This window comes from Equus przewalskii, chromosome 20 (genome assembly GCF_037783145.1).
Source record: "Equus przewalskii isolate Varuska chromosome 20, EquPr2, whole genome shotgun sequence".
NCBI classification, from domain to species: Eukaryota; Metazoa; Chordata; class Mammalia; order Perissodactyla; family Equidae; genus Equus; species Equus przewalskii.
In genome coordinates, this window is record NC_091850.1 from 55476182 (window position 1) to 55495053 (window position 18872).

Sequence of the window (18872 nt, forward strand, 5' to 3'; positions counted from 1 at the left end):
AAGGAATTTTAGCCCAATAAATCAGTTCGGTTTTCCTTCCATCTGTCCTCCATGTGAGTTGTTCCATGTGAAGAATCCTGCTTGCTGAGGCCCCCAGGGGTGGCGTCTCTGTCACAGCCCTAGATGGGGTCACTCATCACTTTGGGAGTCTCAGCTAATTTTGTGGTAACCTCGGATGATTGAAGACACTTGGGTCTGGGGTCCAAGAGAGATCCCAGGAGAGTGCTGTCATGGGGGGCACCCGTGGGCTGGGGTGACGGAAGACTTCAGGAGGGACCCGGCCCTGCAACGCCGCCCTGGGAGATGCCCTTTCCCCCTGTTGCTCAGCTTTACTCACTCCCAGAATAGAAAAACCTAATAGTCCCTCCAGGGCTGTCCGTTATAGAAGCATCTAGAACAGCAGGTCAGAGTTACCAAATTCTCTACAGTGGTCGTTTCCCCTTTCCACTGAAAATTTTATGCAGTATCCCCAAAGGCTCTGCAATAACTCAGCCTAAACAAAGCAAGTTTAAAACCGACTTTTATTTAAAGACTAGCGTGTCACCTAGAGTGTCAGTTTTCAGACACCTTGGAATGACCTTTAGTGAGAAACAGAAGATAATAATTAGATAATTTTGCCTGCATTGGAGGATTAGCTTCAGACCACTGGCTCTCAATGCACCTCACCCCTCTTGGGGGTTCGTAAGGGAAAGCTTCTCCCCTCCCTCTTTCCCAGACACCCTCTTCCCTGCCAGCCTTCCAGGAAGAAGATAGTGCACAGCTAATTGGCTGCACTCCAGGGAAATGTCACTGGATCACTCCCTCCTGCCTCCTGGGGCAGAGTGGGCAAGCCAAGTTGAGTCCCACTTAGGGTCAGGTTTTATTTCTCTCTCCACCTCATCAAGATGCACTCCCACCATTGCTGCAGACTTGTACAATGGACCAGTCCAGTTGAAGGGTGGATGGTGTGATGATTTAGGCTTTGACCCTAATGGATGGGAGCTACCCTCACAGATCTGTGGCAGGGGCCACATTTGCCACGTCACTGCATCAGAGCTGTGCGCATGCACTGCGTGCACTAGCACTCCCACTCTGTCATGCACCCCAGGTGTGCCCAACCTCCTTCCTCTTGTCCTCTTGTTGGCCTTTGGGTACAACATGACTGACCATGTCTCTCAGCCCCTCAGTGGTCATGGGATGCCTGCTTCCAGCTCTGCACTCCTGAGGGGGTAGAGCTGCTTCCTCCCGGCATGTCTGCCGGTTAACGGTCTGCTCCCCAGCCACAATCCTGTTTCTAGTCCCTGTGATCCACCTGCAGAGGGGCCCTGGGTGGGGGGTGGGAAGCACATGATCCTCTGCCCTCAAAGGGCGTCAGGACGGACTACTGCTGAGCCAGCCCACCACTGAGCCAGCCCTGTGGTCCGAACACCAGGACTGAAGCTCTCCCGAGGTAGCTTCTTGGAGTGCCCGAGCTGAAGGATCTTCTTGTTGCCCCAACCGGAAGGAGGCAGGAGGGTGCCAGCTTGGTGGGCGGAGCCGGAGGGAAAAGCACCGTGTACTCCTGAGAGCTCCATGGCATCTCTCTCTTTTAGGCAAATTAACAACAGCAACAACTACAACAGCAAACTGAAGCCAGTTCTTGAACATTTTCCTCACGTCACGACTACCCAGTGTCAACAGTCCAGGGCAAAAAGAAAATCAAATCGCTGAGTTAATAAACATGCCAAACAGGAGGTTTAATCTCTCGTTGAGCTGACTTTGAACTTGAGTGTGGCACAGACAGAGGGAAAGTAAGTTTCCCCGTCACCTTTGAAAGCTCCACTTTCTCCATCCGTAAAGTGGGTCTCGTGCTGTGCATTCACCTTCACACGATGATGAGGTTCATGCCCGGAACAGGTCTGAAAACTAAAATTAAGGAAACATAATCTAGTATACAGCATGTTATTCTTTCATTCCTCTTTGTCAGGTTCTTTCTGTGGTCTTCTCAAGGAGCTAGAATAAGTCACTCTGCCCCTTGGGAAATAAACCAAAATGCTTGCTAAACGAGCGTTAAGGGCAATATTTTCAAAGCGGCTGACGGGCAGAACTGGAGCACGCAAGGAAACGTTCTTCCACATTGCTTGGTAGGGACGAGAAATGAAGTTCACAGCTAATCTTCAGTTGACGTGAACAGAACGATGAGCTTCGAAAAGGAAGTGAGTCAGAGGCTCGGGGTTTGGGAAAATTCCCGACAACCAAACGGGGGTGATGATGACCCTGGGGAGCTGGTACGGCGTGGGCGGCCGCTGGCACCGGCTTTGGCAATGTCTTCCAACAGGTCCTGTTTGCGTAGATTCACACCCTCTCAGTTCTGCTTCAGTGTGTAATCATCCCAAACCAAACTCAAGGCAGGTCCACCAGAGCTCAGAGCCTCCGTGGGACGTGCGTTTGCAGTGAAGTGTCTGCCGGTCGACGCCGCTGAAGTCTTGGAAGCAGGCACTGCAATTTGTGGTTTCACAGATGCTCACTAAGGGAGAGTTGCCACTGATCAGACTGTCGGAAATAACGACATTGTGACTTCTCAGCTGGCTTAGAATTCTTCTGTTGGACCTCCTTGCAACTCTTCTGCCCTCGTTCCCATCAAGCCTTTAGCTGGATCATGAGAACGTCCCCAGTCTCATTCGAGACTTCTCGACCGTCCTCCGCACCACCCACTCTCCTTCCAGGCTGCAGGGTTTTCAAGGCATCGCCCTCCGTATACTTCCCTAGGTGTGCGGCTTTCTAGAATGCGTCTTCTGATTTACTGTGTTTAATTCCTTTTTTTTTTTAAATCTTGTTTAAAGGCACATTTTCTCACTTTGTGCAGAAAATGGAAGCAAACTTCCGCTGCTGCCTTCTTTCATCTGCTCACAGAGGGGGAGCTTTTGTCTAAGAGGAGAGCGACCACCTTTGAAGGAAGACTCTTCAGCCGCCTGGCTTACGTTATAAAAACAGAGGAGGCGCCCACTCTCAGTTTTCTACAGAATCATAAAAAGCGGTTTTATTCTTTTTAAAATGACCCAGTGTGACTGAAAAGCCCTGCAGGTTTTGGCAAGCATAAGTAGTCATCGCTAAAACAATAGAGCAATTAATTCCATGAAGCTTCCTGGTTCTCAGTGATGTAACCTGCCATGGAAGCCGGAAATCGTCTCTCTATAAATCTAAACACTTGTCAGTTGCCCTGGCCTGAAATACCCTTCCTGACTCCTCCCCACCCACCAACGTTTAAAGCCATTTACAGACGCACTGTCACTGACTGGTTGGGTCAGCTCATTGTCAACATTCTCATTTCAGGTGATCTCTTGGTTTGTGTGTTGGAAACATGATCTACCAATTATTTTTTGCCCATAATGTATTGGCCTGCCCCTACACAGATTGGAATAAAATGTGAATCTAATCATATTACATGAGCATAATAGCTCCTTACAACCTTTGTAGAACACAAATTACTTATCATAGTCTATTAACACGATATCCCAGCTAGCTAGCAGGATCACAGACTTCCACTGCGTATGACTTAAGCCCCGTAATTCAAATATACTAGACTTTCAGTATCAGGCTGCATTCAGAGAAGTGCAGTCAGATGAAGGGGGGGACCAGCATGGAGCATCTAGGAACTTGGTTCCTGCACACAACTTTTGGAAACCATCATTTGCAAAAATGTTTGTCCTCAAACTTTATATTTAATAACTTAAAGGGACATAGTCAGGTGCCTAAAACCATAGATTACGACCAAGTAGCTCTGAATCAAAAAGCCAGGGTAAATTTAATTTTGGAAAAAAGCTGAGTAAATAGATAGTCTGTTTTGAAAACGAAGTTGATTTATTTTATTGTCTTTTTCTGATAGTTATTCTTTCCCCTTGTGATCTCTTTGTCTTCCATGTTTATTTCTTCTGAAAACAGAGTTAAATCCACCTTGATCCGGGTGCTCTTGTAGCCGTTGAACGGTTTGCCAATAAACGTTCTTGTTCCCCTGAAGGACACGTGTGGGACATCACTTCCCAGCAACCCCTGAAATCAGCTGTGTGCAGGACATTTGCACTGCTCAGTGAGATTTGAGAGGAAGTGGTATGAGCTGCTTCCATGTGGACATTCTAAGAGCTGGTGTGTGGCCCGCCATGTCCTCCCTTATCTGCCACAAAGGGGGCTTGTGCAGAGATGCAGCCTCCATCAGGCAGCCTGGTCCCTGAGTGACCAGGGCGAGCAGAAAGCGCACCCCCACCCTCACCCACTCTCACGCGTAGTGTGAATGAACAAGAAAGAAGTTTGTTCTTTGGATCCCCCGAGGTTTAGTGCTGAGAGCTACTGTGGCATCGCCTCCTCCTGCCTCCTGGACTGTTCCACCTGTCAGCATTCCTGGTGCGTGTTTGTCATACAGCTGCTTCAGCAAGCTTCATAAATCTGTGATGAAACCCCTTTGCGTTTCTCTCTAAAATATTCCTAAAAGGCTTTACTACATAAGGTCGATAGATTAGCTTCAAAATCATTTCTTAGCGTCTATCTTCTGGGACCTCTCAGGAATGAAGGTTCGGGTGGGCATCCACCCAGAATGCAAGGGAGACCTAAGTGTCTATGGGCACTCAGACCGATGGATCCACCTTTCATCCAGATGCATCCTTTTGCCAGGCTACAATGGGGACAGGATTCAGCAGAGCCGTGGTGATCAGGTGCCTCTCCGTAGGACTAGCCCCTATACACACAGGGAAACTCAATCATAGGCTGGTCATAAAACCAAGGAGAACTCCAAGAGAGCTGATGTTCGAACAATTTCATGGTGAATGCATCCTTTTATCCTGACCCACACCCACTAGTTTACAACAACTTCAGGTAAAATTCTTGAGGCCTGTCAGTGTTGGGGAAAAGGGCCAGACTTTATCTGCTAGAGGCATCATTGCCTGCGTCTTGGAGAAAAGTCTACAGCTCTAAATGGGTGGTGAATTCTCACAGAGGTTGGCATAAGAGGCTGTTTATTTGGCCAGACATAGATGGAGAATGGATTGAGGAGGCCTTCTTGTTCATCTAGGGGACCCCACAATGACTCTCCCTCTCAGTGGTCCAGGGGTTGGGGAGAGTAGTCCTCAAAAGAGAGCTTTTTAATGTTAGGAGAAAGAAAGCAGAACAGAAGGAAAAAATAACCCTGTCGAATGGTTCCTTTTATTCCTCCTTGATATATTCTTTCTCTTGTTAGATGAGACGAAGGAGATTGGGAAGTTGGTGAGCGGGGATGGGCAGACTCCAGGGAGGGACAAGGTCCAAATCAGCAGGATGGCTTTCATGGGGGAATCACAGCCCAGGACAATGTGGCCTCGAAGGATGCCCAAGAGCACATGGCCTCTAGCATGTGTCGTCTCTTCTGGGAGTGGTTTGGATTTGGGAAAATAATTCAGTGTGAGTGATACAGAATCATTATGAGTAAGTCTGGGGGAAAGACCAAGAGTAGATTAGATTGAGTCACCCCTTTCCAGTTTTCCATTAAAATATCATTGAAGACAGAAAGTGGAGAAAACTTACTCTGATTTTTAGAGAAATTTCAACTAAAATCAATTTAAATGTTTTGCTGTTTTTCTGTCTGTCTCTACAGCAAACATGCTACTCCAAAAGAAAATTGTCCTTTCTCATCATCTAACTTGGGCCAAGAGACCCAGGGTGGGTATCAGGCAGAAAAAAGACTAGCCATCCCTTTTTGAGGGGGGCCAAATTGTGTCTTCCACATCCTCCATCACAACTCATGGTCCACCTCCCCAGATACCACAACACTGCGCAAGAATAGCCCCGCGGAGGCTCACCAGAGTGAGGGCTGCAAGTGAGACATCACAGGACCAGGGTTAGATCAACCTCTTTGGATTTTGGCATGAATGTCTACAATGGAAAGAGAACATAAAATGTTCTATTACAGGAATCAGAAGAAAGCGTTAGATGATCTTTTAGTATTCTTAAAGGAATGCAAGAATGCAAGGCCCCTGGGAAATAGAACAGCATTCCTTAATAAAATGGAGAGATTAAAAGAACGAGAAGACACTTGAGAATATTAAGGATACTTAAGATTGGCATTACAAGAAGCGTATGAGTTACAAATATTAAAAAGTACAATTTTGGTAGGAAAGATATTTCCCGCATTTGATAAAACCAGATGCAGAGTTTACACTGTGAAACATTAAATCATTATTCCAAAGGACAGATTTGAGAATGTTTCTAAGAATGCAGAGAAAAGTACAATGAGAATAAAATTATTAAGAAAGAAAGAACATGATATGTATGGAGAACAGAAAGCCCCACGTCAGGGTCATACTTTCCTAAGGGAGAAATTAAAAGACAGAGAAGAGCACTAGCAATTAAAACCACAACGGAAACAACTTTTGAGATGAGAAAAGGAGATCATATAGACTAGAACGGCCTTCAGTGCTCCAGATGCAGCGACAGGAGAGGTCCCATGTGGCAGCACGCACGCCTCGATGGACTCTGGCAACTTTTTGAAGCCCGAAGATTAAGAAATGTGTCTGCAAGCCTTTATGAGAAAAAACAATAAGAGGTTAAGTTCACTGTAGACTTTTGCTCTGCAGTCCTAGCTGATGGAAGATAATGAAGCCACGTGACACAGGAAGAAAACTGGTTGTTACTTCAAAACGTCATTCTCATATAAATGGTTTTTCATGTTGGAAAGATTCTAAGTGAAAATGTACCACGTGTGTGCTCTTCATAAAAGGAAATTAGTTGAACACATTCTATAGCCATTAGAGACAAAAGTCGTATATAAAATCAACAATAAGGAAGGACACACATTGATCCTGAAGCCACGTAAACTGGAGACAACTGGAGTTGTCCATCGATCTGGAAAACCAGGCGCCCACTATAGGTTCCCGAGAATTTTAGAAAAAACATTATTTTTGTCTCTTTGTTGTTTACTTGCTAGTTTGTTACATGTTGCCGATTTGTTTTTCTTGATTTTAAATTCAAGGTTTTAACATAATTTTTCTGAGATACAAATAAGGAATGGAAAAGGCATTGACCAATTCTGTGCTTAGGCAATCAGCTCAGTAATTTAGGCTGGTCATTTGTTACTATTTGGCCCAGGGATTTGTTACTATTTGGGACTAACTTACCCGAATTACAGTTTCATTTCTCTCTGCAATAAACACTGATCTTAAAAGCTGAATATGTCTATCTGTCCAACTCTCTATCTATCATTTATCTATGTTTTGAATATGTTGATAATTGTTCCTAAGTTGCCTATTTGACATCCCATTAAGTATATTTTGGAGCTGGAAATATAAGAAAGAGTGACTGGTGGTGATATTGTTATTGAATTCCACCCAACAACACGTATAATGTGCTGGCAAAGCTCTACAGGCAGAAGTACTTGCATTATAAGACCCTGCTATCTGGTCTAGCTTTCTAGCAAATCATCAAATAACTATCAGCCAATCTATCTGTTGGTTTCTATGATCTGTGATGCATTATCATGGGTCTGCTATTTTTTTTAAGATGTAGTCCCTACCCTCAGGAACGTATAACATAGTTGGAGAAGCAAGTGCTTGACATGAGAATTTACATCCAATATAATCTGGAGATAGTTGTCTAAATAAGACAGAGGACACAAGAGAGTCTGGATGAAAGCTTTTATAAGTTTTCTGAGGAGGCAGAAGTCAGCCCACGATGTTAACATAGGTTAAAGGAGAAGGTGAGATTTAAATGATGCTTGAGTGAGGGGAGGGGACAATTATGCCAAGTAGACACAGCAAGAGTGTAGAGTGAGTGCAGGCGTGGGGCGGACCCTGGCGGGAGGGTTGGTTTGAGGTTTGGGAGACGCGGCTGGGAGGCAGCTACAGAGTTTAAAGTTACAACGCACAAAGTTACACCTGAACACCCGACCATAACACCTGGATATCTGACCATAACACCTGGATACTTGTAACGTACACATTAGCCAAGGATGCTTGAAATAGAAAAACGCAAACTAAAGGGAAGGAAGTTATGGAATGGAATTAAAAACTTAAAAATGCCTCGGCAAAACTCAAGAGTGTGGGAGATGGAGGGATGTGGGAAATTAAAAACTGCCTAAATGATTCCTTTAGGTGGGAGGAGGAGAAGGTGGGTGAATTGGTAGTGGGCGTGACTGTTTTATCCAGCTATAAACGAGATGGTTATTACAACATAGCGACACAGTGAACAGAAACTCTACCAAGACTGCAAAGGAGGGGGAGAGAAAAGTAGCCGTGAAAACACAGCATGTAGGTAGGACCATGAGTCATGGTGGAAAAAGCTCAGCCCCTTAGTCCCAAGCTCATTGCCAATGGGCTGAGCATCTACATCAAACTCAGAGAGAGGTGGGTTGAATCAGGACGTGAAATTTAGCTCTGCGGTTTGCAAGCAACTCCTCAAAATCAAGTGACAAGAGAGGATTGAAAATAAAGAAGTGGGCCAATAAATACCACCTAAATCAAACCAAGTCAAAGCAGAAGTAGAAACACTGCTGACTGCAGTGGAAGTGGAGATCCAACAAGGAGACAGGGTAGAGGCCAATGCCATGTGATGATAAAAGGTGCAACCTGGGAGGAAGTCACGGCATTGGAAACTTTCTTTTTCAGCAAACAATGTAGCAGCTAAATATAAAAGCAATGTGTACGTGTGTGTGTGTGTGTGTGTATGTGTGCATAGATACACAGAAAAGAATATCAGACACAATTACAATGGGAGATTCAAATATACTTTGTTCCTAATTTGACAAATCAGAGTGGTGTTTCTCAATCATATTTTTCATTGTTACTCCCCTAAAAAACCTTTTCAGACTCTTTTTCCTAATTGCCACTCGCTTAAATGTTACTACTATAGATACACAGTACGTCAGAGTCTTTATTTTAACACAGTTCCATGGCGTCTTTGCCACGTGCACGTGCCAGGGGCTCTCCTTCAGACCTAGAGGAGACAGCGACGTGCAGGCAGAGACGGGGACGATCTCTGCTCTCGGCTCTTAGCGCCCGTCATGGAAGTGACATTGAACCCAAAATGACACATGACGGAAGACTGCCACAGAAGCAGCACCGTGCTGCATAACGTGCAGAATAGAGCAAGTTCAGTCCCAATCTTAAACCCTGTCTTGAGGATCCAGCTACGCCACAAAATCACAAAAAGAATGGCATGCATTCCATTCGTGACATGATGGAGTAAAATGCAGTTCTGTTAAAACTGTACAGCTTATTCCAAGATCTCCTATCTTGTTATCCTTTAGAGGAAAACAGTGCCATCTCCTTGCAACCTGACGGTGATTTGGAGCTGGGAAGAGCTGGTGGAGCTCACGCTGGCCTGCCTTATGTCATCATGATCACAGCAACCGCCTTCCACCGGGCACTGTGAGAAACAGGAATGGACAGCATCCAGGGGACAGCAAAGTCAAGGCCACCTGCACTGCTGGCTCTGGGCCGACTGTGGCCAGTCGTGACAAAAGCCCAGGCCCAGGTTCTGGATCCAACAAGTCATGTTGAAAGAGCCCTTCTGCATCTGGAAAGCAGTAACAAGAGGTTGGGAGAGCAATTTGGGGAGTTCCAGCAATTCTCTCAAACTTCACTGGAGCAGCTGTGGATCTGAGCTCCAGGACCTTCTGCATGAATACCAGTGCAATGCCCCTTTGGTTCTTCTGCATTTTAAAACTCAAATGGAGTTTGAAATAAGAGTCAATGTGGAACTGAGGGTTCTTGAGGCCTCTGCAAGACACTCTATTGACTCCTGGAAAAAGCCAACGGAATAGGTACAGAGGTGCACACAAGATAGCGTAGCGCTGTGGTTTTATGTTTTCCTGGGTCTTCCCTTATTATCCCCCCAAAAAAGTGACACACGTGAGACCTACCACTTATGCATCACTTGCAGGTTAGAAACTCTGTATCTACCTCTGACATGAGTGTGCTGCAAATTACATCGCGTGGGATTTAAAGTTCACAAAAAGGTGGGTTAAACTTCATCGACAAATCAGAGCTTCACGAGGAGTTCGCATTTGTCTTTCTGGTGTTTATATTTTTTTAGTACTGCAAGATCATTTCCCAACATTGTATTGGATTCTGCATTTTGCTTTCCAAACATAAAACGAAGCATATGATAAAGTCATCGAAATTATCTCCTAAATATTGACTTTTCTTTAGCTTTGGAAAACCTAGTTTCGTAAAAAAACAGTGGTGCGAAACTATTGCATTTTTTTCCAGTAGCGATGAGCTGAGGTTAGCTTGAAACTTTCTTCCTGAGAAACTGCTATGATGTATTTAGAAGTTGACGGAAAGGCAACACCTGTTCGCACAACCTCCTGAAATTGCACATCTTACCACTAGATCAATTTCTCCCCAGGGTCTTGCTTGGGCATCCTTAAAAGATGATCAGCCGTGCCCCGCCCGTATCTGGGAACTTGAGGAGGAAGACACCCTCACAGTCCGCAGGATGAATGTGAAGGCGGAGCTCAAAGGACAAGTGCGAGGACGTTCTGCTCCTGCGGCGTGAACTGCAAGGGGACCTCTGAGTGAAGAAAGCGGCATTGCTCCCACAAAGCTTGGAGGAACTTTTGGGAGCTTTCTGCTGCTCCCTGTGCCTCCAGCTTGCCACCTCCCCCGGCATGTCTAGGCCATTACTCACTGCCCACCAGGCCGGGCAGAACCCCACCACTTTGCAGGTGGGGCCGGCTGCTGCCAGTGGCAGAGACGGATGACATATTTATTAGCTTGTCAAAACCTCCCCTGTTTATGGAAGTCTCACCCGGCTAAACAAAACAGTCTGCTTCCCATTGGCTCCTCGAGAGGCCCCTGTTGAGAGCTTCAGCAAAGTGCTTGATGAGGCATAAAATGATGATTAATTAATTTACTGCTCAGTTGATCATCACACGGCGCGGTTGATGGCTCTCCCAGCGGTCAGCCCTCGCTCTGCGGTGTGCAGCCCAGCCTGCCTTTGCTTTGACCTGAGCTCAGAGACTCCTGGACAGGGAGGGAGGTGGAGGAGGAGCCGACGTCCCCGGAGGCCCCGGGAGGTGGGCGCGGGGCGCAGGCGACAGAGAGGCCTCTCGCAGTCGGTCATCAATCAAGACACATTCGCCCTGGGAACGGAGCCCACGTCCAGGAGGAGGCGACTTCCTCGCTGGCGGGCGTGCCCAGAGCTCCGTCTCATGGCTCGGTTCTCCTCTCCTTGGAAGAAGGCTGCAGCTTGTGCTCATCATTCTTTTGTGAGATGAAGGTCGCTGTCCTCCGTGACACGAGGATGGCGCCAGGTGCTGGTTGTGACAGGCTGTGTCTGCCTTCACATGTGTGCCGGGAGACACGCGGCCTCGCCCCACTTAGAGTGGAGCTCATGTGGGATCCGGCCAGGGGCATCTCACTGCTTAAACCATTTGAGTCCTGAAGTTCAATAAAAGGACAGCTTTTGGGAGTGCGATTTTCCTTTCTCTGTCTTAATTTTGACTCTACATGGTGCCTAAGTGGTTCTATTTGTTGGGTTTTAAGACTTCTGGAAGTTTAATTTAACAGAAAGTCAAAGTAAGATTTCAAAGGAGAGGTCTTGGTTGGTTTGTACACTTTTAACTGGCTGTGAAGAATAGATTTACGAATGGAATCCATTTCTATGACAAAGTGATGAGTGGAAATGCTCACGTTCCTGAGGGACAGCCGTGATGAAGGTGTTGGGGGGTGAATCACTGAGCTCCTGACGTACATAGTCACCACAATGCAGACTGCACAACGCGAGAGACACACGGCACCAAGTCGCTCGACCACCTCCGGAGAGAGTGAGCTCCTGGTCAACAGACATGTCTGAATCCCGGCCCCTCGACAGCAGGCAGGACCCCTGAGGGGAGCGGAGGATGCCCCATCAAGTCTGCGCTTAGGGCAAAGGAGGGCTGTGCTCCCCTTTGTGTCTGAAATGCCAGAATGACAAGGAGCAGAAGTCCCTTGAGAAAGGGGTGGCAGCACCTGTTGTCAACATCGTAATCCCCCTCACCCATCGCCAGCCCCTTCTTTCCTTTCAGCACTGCTCTGTGATATCAGCAGAAGGGCACGGGGACCCTGGACACTGCGTGTCTGCCTGTGCGTCCAGGCTCTGGAGGAAACCCCGGAGAGCTGGAGAGCTTATGCGACAATGCCTTCTCTGCCTGCCCCTCCACGGCTCAGTGGAGAAGAGGATGTCAGGGACCAGTGTACTGTCTGATGGAAGGCAGCCTGCCAAGGCCCAGCTGGGACTAGACCACTCAACCCTCTGCCATGGTGATCTCTCAGGATGTCTGCACCACTCTGGCTGGTCCCTGTGGCGGAGTGCAGGGAGATCGATGGTGACTGTGAAACAACCGAGGGGACAAATGCTGTGGGGGCAAATTACTGTCCTGCTGGTGAGCAGCCCCCTCGATGCCATCTCCCCGCTGGGGAAAGGTCCCGGCCAGCAAGGTTGGTTTGGGGTGAACAGTAAGGGCACCTAGAAGCTCCAGACGTGTCACTGTTGTGCAGGAGGCCTGCCTGGACAAGGCAGCTTCTCTCCTGGCTCCTGTCTGGTAAGTCACACTGCATTTTCTCATGTGCATCTTCACACATGGCAGATCCATCCTCAGCCTGGCGTCGGCCCCCAGGCCTGACCCTCTGCAGTCCACTCTTTCCAAAGGGCGAAGAGCAGAGGGCATCTCCCGTGCTCGTCGTAACAGGAAGGTCTTTGCCTGTAAACAGAAGTTGTCCCAACTCGCAGCTCTGTCGGCATGAGGAGTAAGTTAGATAGGCTAACATGTGAGACACTCTTTTACAAAGGTGAATTTCATAGCAGGGTTCCCATTCTGTTGAGTTTTCCTCAGAAGAAGGCTCTGTGGTCCATTATGGGTGGGGGTTTGCTGTGTCCCTGCCCCATGGAGATGCACAACACACAGTCGTATGTGACAAGCGCTAACACGCCTATCCATTAGGAAGCCAGTTTGACCTCGTTCATCTCAACATTCCCAAACTTGGAGCATCAGAGAACGCTGCATTAATGGAGCACGGGCTTCGTTCCTCTGGAAGCGAGGAGCACATGCTCCTTGGGATACAATACAGAAAACCTTGGCCCCATGAATTAAGGTGTTATTAACAACTAAGCGGATCTTTGCTGAGTGCCCACGTGGAAGACATGCCACGCATCATGCACCAGCCTTGCACACACAGAGCTCACAATGTGTCGGGCAGGAGGCTACCTAAGATGGAAGGGAGCGTTGGTGGGGCTGCGGAGGGTGTGTCCGCCCAGCTGAGGGCAGGGGCAGCTTGCAGGAGCGCGGCTCATGGAGAGTACGGATTTTCAGTTGAGTTTGCTGGAAGGTCTCAGCACTAGGCAGTGGTGGGTGGGTGTTCCAGCAGAGGGTGCAGCATGGTGCCCAAGAACCCACGGCTGAGGGTTCCCGTGCTGGCTGCTCTATGAGGCTGGGTAAGGACATATTAGGAAGGCAGAGTGGGGAGGATCCTGGGGGGCTTGGAGGCCAGGCCTAGCGTTGATGTTAGGGGTGATGGGTATCCTGGAGCCCATGGGGGCGGGGCACAGGTGAACGGGACCAGGGGGTGATGCTTGAGGGTGAGGAGTGGTACTGGTGGAGGACTCCACCCAACATACCCTGCTCCTATACTGAGGCACAGGTCCCCAGGGCCACCCTGGGCTCTCTGGAGCCCAACAGCTGGACATGCAGGTGGGCTGGCTGGGGCCAACCTCGCTGATGCCCTGACTTACTGCCTGTGAATCTAGAAACTGAATGTGCAGGGTGGTTGTGAAGATCTGTAGTTAAAACATGCCACGTAAATCCTTAGGGTGACACTCGGCACTTGTAGGTGCCTCCTGTTGGGAGAACCCAAGGCTCGGTTTCCCCCTGTGAATATAGGGACAGCGCTGCCTCTGTGAGGTGATTTGACAGGGTCACAGGGAGGACGTGCCCTCGCCCAGGGAGGGAGTGGCACCTGGCAAGCGCTGCAGGTGGGTGCTCTGGCTCCTGCCACCTGTGGAACAAGTTCAAGCACAGGGCAGCAGAAGGGCGCCTTGGGTCTTTTCCCGGTGCATCAGACGGAGAAGTGATCCGTCCTCGTGGCTCGCTGACTGCTCCGTTTCTTCTCTCAGGCTGGACACAGAAGCTCCTGGAGTTGATTATTGCTCCCTAATTTACTGCTTCTCCTTTGTTCTTCTCACACCCCTGCTCGCATTTTTATAGAGTGTTTCTCCAGTTGGAAAGGGTCACATTGGTGTCACTAGGATTACAAAGCACCGCCTCTGTTGAGGTCATGCCAGTGGGAGGCTCCACAAGGAGTACTTTGAGTTTCTGAACGTCTATTTTTTCTTTTTAAGAATTAAAACCTATATTTTGCCAGACCTGAGCAAAGGCTGATTTAAGATCAGAACTGAATTTTTAGAGAGTAGCTAAATGTGGCCGAATACCCCCGAAGGCCAGTTATGACATCATCCCAGGACAGCAGCCTGTGCTAATGGGGCCGCACTCACTGCTCCCCTTGTGGTAAATAAGCCCGGTTATCACACCGTGCAATAACTCCAGCTGGCTCCCACCGTTTTCTGAGATTTTCTTTTTCCTGCTGACTGTTAGCCATGTGTCCAGGATATTCAAGCTAATGAGTACCACGTTTCCTCCTGTGCACAAATAATTTCGCTCCAAGTCAGGAGCTGATCAAAACTTCCAAGTCAGAGGGGTTATTTTAGGAAATGGATCTTTCTCCTTTTTCTAGGATTTCCAAGTTATCTTGTAATTTAACATCGCAGGAACAAAACTAAGAAAGGCACAATTGCCAAAGCAGGCATGATGCATGTCTCGGTGTACGTTAACCGCCCTGGAATGGCCTGGAGACGAGCTGCAAACACTCTCTTCCTCTGGCCCGAGCGCCCAGTGCTTTCCCTGTCCCCTGAGTGAGCTGCGTGAACGTAGTTGCTCCATCACCTGTCCCGTGAGCTGGAAAACCTTAGAGTCATGTTTTTCTCTCAAATACTGAGAGGCTGTCGTGGAAAAGGGTGAAGGAGGCAAATGGAAATTACAAAATTTTCAAAGATGAAATGAGCAGACTTCTGAAGAGTGGAGGCAAAAGTTCAGAGCATATGACACGAGTAGGCATCATAACCAACTCCTTTATGTCCGGGCCTGGGGCCGAGTTAGTCCCATGAGAGGGGCGTTCGGCAACTCACAGGTCGTGCGGCTTCCCGAGTTCCAGGTGCCTGGAGCTCCTCGAGGGGTGCAGGGGGGTGGGTCTCTCACCCCCCATCCCCCCCCCTCCGTCACAAAGTAAACATGTCTGCATTCTATTGATCTGACTCTTCATGTGCTCTAACAGGCTCCCCGAATGAGTGAAATTTAAAGTTGTTTTTTCCAAAAGAACATCAGGAACTTGCACTAAATCAACAATAAAAAAATAAAAACAACCACATATGTATTTCTTGAACAAACGAAGGATAGATTGTTCTCAGATGCCAACGATCAAAGACCCTCCTTCTCCACTTCAGGGAGGAACTCCACCTTTTGAATGAATATATTTAAGGATTAGGTTTCTCAGAGAGATATCTAATGATATGTTCATTCTTTGACAGAAAGTTCAGAATTAAATGTTTATTTTTCCCCCTTGATGTTTAAGCGTTATAGTAGGGAAATTTTTTTTCCTTAAAAAAACTTTATCTTTAAATATGGCAGTAGTGACAGTACCTCATTTAAAAAGTAATTGAAGTATGCACAATAGAGACCCAAGGTCGAACAGTAATTGAGTACAAATTGGTGGTGGTTTTGTGTTCACGATTTCGTTTAAGCCTCCTGGCCATGCTGAACCACAATCCCGCAAGTATCCACGGCCTCATTTTACAGACACAGAAATGCAGACCCTGCAAAATGCTGGGTGATGTCATAGGGGATCCTAGGCCAGAAGGTGCCCCGTGTTCCTCATGCCGGCCCATGGAACAGAGAACCCACGTGGGAGCGTGTGGGACCAGAGGTCAACAGCAGCCTCCAGACACCCACCACCCCTCAGGGTTGTGCTAGGAACGGAGAGGATGCGAGAGGGATCCAGGAGTGCAATGGCCATCGTCAAATGGTGGATCTGAGTCTCAGCTGGATGTAGCATGACTGGCTCCTTTATCTCCCTTCTCAATGTGATGCTGTTCTCTCTGCTGCTGCTGAGACATGCCACGCACTGGGGCTGCAGCAAGGGCAGGTGAGAGAGTTTGTATGCAGGACTGCTCCCGACGCTAATAAAGATGCAACGCCTCGTGTTAGGCAGAGATTTACTTGTATTGATGCAGATTTACTGTTCTAAGGAAAAAAAGAAGCCTTATTGTATGATCAAAGCTAATAAAAATAGAAAACAAATGACACCGTAGACTGAACAGAACCAATATACTATTTAATGAACACTTATTGACCAGTAACCTGCAACTAATGTAGCTATGGATTTTTACTTTGTCTATTCATGGCTTTAAGAAACAATCAGTTGGGTCTCCCCGGACGGGAGGATGAGGAGATAGTTAACAAAGCTGTGTTTTATTTAGTGCTAAACAAAGCAGTCAATTTAAACTTGAGGTGGCTGGGAAAACCATCTCTGGTTTATGTAAGCTGGGATCACTTGAGCGAGGACGTTTTACACGGTTCTGTCACAGGATACGGTTTATTGTATAAGGTGGCATCCTATCCATTTACGAAAAATGAAGGGAGAATTAGTCAATGTCTAACATCCCTGGATGGAAATTTAAGATGAATATCCCTCCTGCAGAATGATTTTTAGAGTGAAGTCTACCTAATGCCGGGGTGAGTCTCCTACACTTACACTTTGCAGCATTTATTTGAACTCGTACACACAGATACAAAGGAATGTGTGGGTTGCCCTATTGTACATGCAACTTCAAAAGCACATCTGAATTAGAAAGCTGGGCTTCTGAAGCCATTGGAATAGTGATAATCATAGTCTAAGTGGTGCCTGAGGGACGTCTGTCTCAACCCTTACAGCATCTTTGAAGGAAAGTTATCCTCCCTCCACTGGCATGTGTCTTATAAGAGCAGACTCAAACTCAGTGGGCAGCCCCTTTCAGGGCAAGCCGGGGCCGCTTTTACAGGTGTCTTCCTCCATCTGGGATCCGCCCGTAGGTAGATTCCTGGGATGTGAGGCACAGAGCCCTGATGCGACTCCTCGCTCTTCTCCCTTTGAGGACGGCAATGTAAGCCTCTTGGATCTTCTCTTTGCCAAGTCCCCGTCGCCCTGTTTCCTCCACTGACTCTTCAGCCTGGCCCTACTGGTTCATATCTCCATTCTTAACTTAAGCTCAGAGAAGTGAAAGCTTCGGCCCAGGACCCACAGCGAGAGAGTGGCAGGTCTGGGGCTGAAACTCAGGCGTCTGACCCAGCACCTGTGTTCTTCCAGCCAGGCTTCTGTGTGCTTCTAATCAGCCATGTTCTTAAAATGCCCAGAGCTCCCAGTAGTGAGCAGGCAGGGAAGTTGCCCAGCACCGAAAATATAGACCATAGTCCTTCCTCAGTGGCAGCCCATGTCGTTCCCAGCATGCAGTCTCTGTCACTGTTCACAGTGTTGGCTCACCACCTTGGGACACTTCTGTATGTCACTAGTTGGGAGGGAGAGGAGTCGAGAAGAACTGGCTTCTTTATTGTTTTAGTGCCTGCACTCTTCTGGGTAGCTTCACCGTTAACAGAGTGTGGCGAGCTCATGTTACAGAAGGAGAAACCCAGGCTGAGGGAACTATCCAGCTGTGATAGGAATAACTAGGAGCATTTTGATTCCTCTTGTTGAAGATGCTTACGTGGGAACAGAGAACACAAACAATTTTAAGTGACTTTACAAACACAGACACGACCATGTCCATGTTTCCAGCCCTCTGACTCTCGACTCTCTCTGCTCCATGGAAATAAATCAGAGCCTGCATGGACAGCCGGGGTCCCCTCCCTTATCACGGAGAGCTGGAGCAGCTTGCATGTTGCAGAGAATCCCTTTACCTTCAAAAGGTTGGGGAGGAGAGCTGCAATGTGGAACCACCTGGCAGTCCCCTGCCACTTTTGTTCCTAGGCAGGCACATGTCTGACCTACACAGCTTTGCCAGTCCCACTGTTAGCACAGAGCGATTACCCGCAGTCGGGAACTGCTCGTCCTTCTGCAGGCATGGTGTGTCACTGTCAGTCAAGGTTTGCTGAAAGTCGCACGTTGGTGGCTTCGCAGGGTTTTTGTCCAAATGTTCACTGCAAGACATGCAGCCAGGCGGTTGGAAGTCCCAGAAAAGGGGTCTTCTGGAGAAGTAAGGTCGTTACAAACCTGGCTCCAGAGAAGTTAAACAAGGACAAGTCACCCGTGGATCTGGAGAAGAGACGACAGTGACGCCCGGGGATAGGGATCAACAAACTGCCAGGGATGGAGAGAGTGGGCTGTGGAAGGAGGAAACCTCTAACATCTGGGAACTAAAAATAGCACCTGGAGAGAAAGCAGAGCCCGTGGCTTGGATGCTAACTCCCACCATGTGCTGGGGTCCCTAAGCCCCCAACAGGGAGCTATGTTATTATTTTCAGGAAAAAAATACCCAACAAAACCTTAAGTGCATGAAGGGCTAACTGGTGGACTTCTGAGGGCCCAATTACCCTCTTTGGCTTTTGCATATTTTCAAGGCTCTAACCCAGAAAATAATGCTGTGCGTGTCTAAATGGTGGAGGACAAAGCTGCCTGGGTGACTGCTGACTCAGCTTTTTCAAGTCCACGGCCCTTGGATCGATTAGTTCCTTAATCTCTCTCAGTGGTGGCTGGAGCTCGCCGTACCCATCACTGCCCAACTTCATACTCGGTAACAGGTGATGTCACACCAGTAGCTTGAAATTGGCCAGGGTGGGAAAATTTACACCATAGAAATAGGCAAAGGCTATAAATCACAGCTTCTGCTTCTGG